The sequence below is a fragment of the Arachis ipaensis genome, chromosome B1 (genome assembly GCF_059453495.1).
Source record: "Arachis ipaensis isolate K30076 ecotype BB chromosome B1, ASM5945349v1, whole genome shotgun sequence".
Lineage (NCBI taxonomy): Eukaryota > Viridiplantae > Streptophyta > Magnoliopsida > Fabales > Fabaceae > Arachis > Arachis ipaensis.
Genome location: NC_142436.1, coordinates 71,407,534 through 71,413,533, shown reverse-complemented (window position 1 = coordinate 71,413,533; position 6,000 = coordinate 71,407,534).

Genomic DNA, 6,000 nt, shown 5'->3' with positions numbered 1-6,000 from the left:
TTTTTCAAATTATATGTTCTTAGTTCTTTCTTAATCTTCAAGTTGTTCTTGTTTATTTTCCTTGTTTGATCTTTAATTTTTCTTGTTTTGTGTCTTTTCTTGTTTTTCTTGTGCATTTTCGAATTATTAGTGTCCAAAGTATAAAAATTTTTAAGTTTGGTGTCCTTTGTGTTTTTATTTTCTTAAAAATTTCCAAAATTTGTTCTTGGTGTTCATCTTGATCTTCAAAGTGTTCTTGGTGTTCATCTTGACATTCAAAGTTTTCTTGTTTTCTTTCTTTGTTTTGATCTAAAAATTCTAAGGTTGGTGTCATTTTATTGTTTTTCTCTTTCCTCATTAAATTCAAAAATTCAATAAAATATCTTTTCCTTTATTTGCTCATTACTTTCGAATTCCTTAGGTTGACTTAGTCAAAATTTTTAAAATTTGGTTGTTTCTTGTTAGGCAAGTTAAAATTTAAATTTGAAAATTTTATCTTCTTAAATCTTTCTCAAAACAAATTCTTTTTCAAATTTCTTTTATTATTTTTCGAAAATCTTTTATAAAATTTTTCAAAATCTTTTTTTTATTCATAATTTTCAAATTACTTGTTCTATTTTATTATTTTGATTGAAAAATTATAAGTTTGGTGTTTCCTTGTTGAGAAAGTTTCAATCTTCAAATTTTAAAAACATATCTTTTTCAAATTTTTTCTTTTATTTATTTTTTTTACAAGTATCTTTAATTTTAAGACATATCTTTTTCAAAACTCCCTAACCACTTTCTCTCTCTTCATTTTTTTTCGAAAATCATATCCAAAATTTTTCAAATCCTTTTGATTAATTAATCATTTTAGTATTCTAATTTTTTTATTTTATTTTTTTCTTTTAGTTTTCAAAAATTATATTCTATTTTCCAATTATTTTATTTTATTTTATCTTATTTCTTTTTTAATTTGGTTTATCCTTAATTAAATAAAATAAAACAAAAATATATTTTATTTGCAATTCACATAATCTTCCTTTCTCCATCATGGACCTAAGTGGAAATCAACAGTCCAGAAGGACTCCGGGGTCATATGCTAACCCCACTAATGCTTCCTATGGGAGTAGTATCTGTATACCTCCCATCAGAGCTAGCAGTTCTGAGCTAAATCCTCAGCTCATTATCATGGTGCAGCAAAATTTCCAGTATTCCGGTCTTCCACAGGAAGAACCTACTGAGTTTCTGGCACAGTTCTTACAAATTGCTGACACAGTACGTGATAAGGAAGTAGATCAGGATGTCTACAGATTATTACTGTTTCCATTTGCTGTAAAAGATCAAGCTAAGAGGTTGATTAAACAACCAACCCACAGCAAGTATAAGAACATGAAAACAGTTATCAGACAAATTCCTGAATCAATATTTCCCTCCAAAAAGGATGACACAGCTAAGGCTAGACATCCAAGGCTTTAAACAAGAGGATAATGAATCCCTTTATAATGCCTGGGAGAGGTACAGAGGGATGCTAAGGAAATGCCCTCTAAAATGTTTTCAGAATGGGTGCAGTTAGTCATCTTTTACTTTGGGCTTATAGAAAAGGCCCAAATATCTCTAGATCACTCAGCTGGTGGATCTATACATATGAGAAAGACAATTGAAGAGGCTCAAGAGCTCATCGATACAGTTGCTAGAAATCAATATCTATACTTAAGTAGTGGGTCCTCCATGAAAGAAGAAGCTAAAGCAGTATCCACTGAATGTAGTCCTCAAGAACAAGTTGTTGAACTCAATCAGCAATTGCTTATTATAACAAAACAGTTAGCAGAATTTAAAGAGATGCTGCAAGAAACCAAAGATGCTTATGAGAAAATGGAAAAATATTTGAATCAGACAAGACAGCAGCTATCTAAACAGATAACAGAAGAATACCAAGCTATTCAATTAAGAAGTGGGAAGATATTAAATGTCTCAATTCAAAGCAGCAGAAAGCCAAGAAAAGAACAACTAACAGAAAATGACCAAGCCACTGCTCAAAATCCCTCTAAGGACAGTAAGAGCCCAGAGAGGAATGATTCTGGCATTCAAATGCCAGAAAAGGGCGAAAAATTGGCATTAAACGCCCAAAGAATAGCCAATTCTAGTATTCAAATGCCAGAAAAGGGTGACAACCTGGCGTTAAACGCCCAAAAAGCACCCAATTCTGGCGTTCAAACGCCAATAAGGGATCAGACACCTGCAAGTGCTGATAACAACCCCTTAAGCAGGCTTCTCCAACCAATTCTGTAGGAAATAAACCTGCTGCAAATAAGGTTGAAGAATACAAAGCCAAGATGTGTTATCCTCAGAAACTCCGCCAAGCAGAATAGGATAAACAATTTGCCCGCTTTGCAGACTATCTCAGGACTCTTGAAATAAAGATTCCGTTTGCAGAGGCACTTGAGCAAATACCCTCTTATGCTAAGTTCATGAAAGATATCTTAAGTCATAATAAGGATTAGAGAGAAACTGAAAAAGTTTTTCTCACTGAAGAATGCAGTGCAGTCATTCTGAAAAGCTTACTAGAAAAGCTTAAAGATCCCAGAAGCTTTATGATTCCATGCACATTAGAGAGTGCTTGTACCAAGACAGCTCTATGTGATCTTGGGGTAAGTATCAACCTAACACCTGCATCCACTATCAAAAAGCTTGGTTTGACTGATGAAGTTAAACCAACCCGGATATGCCTTCAACTTGCTGATGGCTCCATTAAGATTTCATCAAGCGTAATTGAGGACATGATTGTCAATGTTGGGCCATTTGCCTTTCCCACTGACTTTGTAGTGTTGAAAATGGAGGAGCACAAGAGTGCAACTCTCATTCTAGGAAGACCATTGACGTCTAAAAAGGGGAGATAACCCTGAGAGTTAATGAGGATGAGTTCAAATTCAATGCTGTCAAAGCTATGCAGCATCCAGACACTTCAAAAGACTGGATGAGCACTGACATTATTGACTCCCCGGTAGAAGAGGTCAATATAATTGAGAGTCTTGAATCAGAGCTAGAGGACATTTTTAAAGTTGTTCAGCCTGATCTGGAGGAACTAGAGAAAACAGAAGAACCTCTAAAAATTCCTCAGGAAGAGGAGAAGCCTCCTAAACCCGAGCTCAAACCACTACCACTATCCCTGAAATATTCATTTCTAGGAGAAGATGACACTTTTCCAGTAATCATAAGCTCTACTTTAGAGCCACAGGAAGAGAAAGCACTAATTCAGGTGCTAACGACACACAAGACAGCTCTTGGGTGGTCCATAAGTGATCTTAAGGGCATTAGCCCAGCCAGATGCATACACAAGATCCTATTGGAGGATGATGCCAAGCCAGTGGTTAAACCACAGAGGTGGCTGAATCCAGCCATGAAGGAGGTGGTGCAGAAAGAGGTCACTAAGTTACTAGAGGCTGGGATTATTTATCCTATTTCTGATAGCCCCTGGGTGAGCCCTGTCCAAGTTTTCCCCAAGAAGGGAGGCATGACAGTGGTTCATAATGAAAAGAATGAACTAGTTCCTACAAGAATAGTTACAGGGTGGCGTATGTGTATTGACTACAGAAGACTCAATACAGCCACCAGAAAGGATCATTTTCCTTTACCATTCATAGACCAGAGGCTAGAGAGACTAGCAGGTCATGAATACTACTGCTTTTTGGATGGCTATTCAGATTACAACCAAATTGCAGTAGATCCTCAGGACCAAGAAAAAATAGCATTTACATGTCCTTCTGGAGTATTTGCCTACAGAAAGATGCCATTTGGTCTGTGCAATGCACCTGCAACCTTTCAGAGGTGCATGCTCTCTATCTTCTTTGATATGGTAGAGAAATTTTTGGAAGTCTTCATGGATGACTTCTTAGTATTTGGAGACTCATTCAGCTCCTGTCTTGACCATCTAGTACTTGTTCTGAAAAGGTGCCAAGAGGCTAACCTGATTTTAAACTGGAAAAAATGTCACTTTATGGTGATTGAAGGAATTGTCCTTGGGCACAAAATTTCAAATAAGGGAATAGAGGTGGATCAAGCTAAGGTAGAGGTAATTGAAAAATTACCACCACCTACCAATGTTAAAGCAATCAGAAGCTTTCTGGGACATGCAAGATTCTATAGGAGGATTATAAAGGATTTTTCAAAATTGCAAAACCTCTGAGCAATCTGCTAGCTACTGACATGCCATTTATCTTTGACACAGAGTGTCTATAGGCATTTGAGACTCTAAAAGCCAAGCTGGTCACAGCATCAGTCATTTCTGCACCAAACTGGACATTACCATTCGTGCTAATGTGTGATGCCAGTGACCACGCCATTGGTGCAGTATTAGAACAGAAGCATAACAAGCTTCTGCACGTCATTTACTATGCTAGCCATTTTTTGAATGACGCACAGAAGAATTACACAACCACAGAAAAGGAGTTGCTTGCAGTGGTTTATGCCATTGACAAATTCAGATCTTATTTAGTGGGATCAAAAGTAATTGTGTAGACTGACCATGCTGCTCTGAAATATCTCCTCACAAAGCAGGATTCAAAACCCAGACTCATAAGATGGGTGTTGCTTCTGCAAGAGTTTGATATAGAAATAAGAGACAGAAAAAGGACAGAGAACCAGGTAGCAGATCACCTATCACGGATAGAACCAGTAGTAGGGGCGTCCCTCCCTCCATTCAGGAATTACCATGGTTTGCAGACATTGCAAACTATAAAGCTGTGAGATTCATACCCAAAGAGTACAGTAAACAACAAATGAAAAAATTGATTTCTGATGCAAAGTACTACTTGTGGGATTAACCATATCTCTTTAAGAGGTGTGCAGACGGAGTAATCTGCAGATGTGTGCCTAGAGAAGAGGCACAGAAGATCCTATGGCATTGCCATGCATCACATATGGAAAACACTTTGGAGGTGAGCGAACAGCCACAAAGGTTCTCCAATGTGGTTTCTACTGGCCTACTTTCTATAGAGACTCCCGAGAGTTTGTACGTAACTGTGATAGTTACCAGAGAGCTGGTAATCTGCCTCACAGTTATGCCATGCCTCAGCAAGAGATCCTAGAGATTGAGCTGTTTGATGTATGGGGTATTGACTTCATGGGGCCTTTCCCACCATCATATTCAAATACTTATATTATGGTGGCAGTGGACTATGTATCTAAATGGGTAGAGGCAATTGCAACACCCACTAATGATACTATGACAGTGATGAAATTTCTCCAGAAGCATATCTTCAGTAGGTTTGGTGTCCCTAGGATACTGATCAGTGATGGAGGTACTCATTTCTGCAAGAAACAGCTTGACTTTGCTCTGGTCCGATATGAAATTAACCATAAAGTGGCAACTCCATATCATCCACAGACAAATGGACAAGCTGAAGTCTCGAATAGAGAACTAAAATGAATCCTGGAAAGGACTGTAAGTACACGTAGAAGGGATTGGGCAAGAAGTCTGGATGATGCTCTATGGGCATACAGAACAGCATTCAAGACTCCTATAGGAACCTCTCCATACCAGCTTGTGTATGGAAAAGCTTGTCATCTGCTAGTGGAACTAGAACACAAGGCCTACTGGGCAACCAGGTTCCTAAACCTTGATGCTAAGGTAGCTGGAGAGAAAAGATTACTCCAGTTGAATGAGCTCGTGGAGTTCAGACTTAATGCTTTCGAAAATGCTAAAATTTATAAAGAGAAAGCAAAAAAGTGGCATGACAAAAGGCTGTCATCTAGATTCTTTGAGAAAGGACAGAAGGTCTTGCTGTTTAACTCTAGGCTCAGATTGTTCCCTGGGAAATTGAAATCCCGGTGGAGGGGACCGTATATGATTACAAGTGTGTCACCATATGGCTACGTAGAGCTTCAAGATATTGATTCTGACAAAAAGTTCTTTGTTAATGGAAAGAGAATCAAACATTATCTTGAAGGTGATGTTGAGCAAGAATGCTCAAAATTGAGACTAAATGAAAAAGCTCAGTAAAAGTCCAGCTAAAGATAGTAAAGAAGCGCTTACTGGGAGGC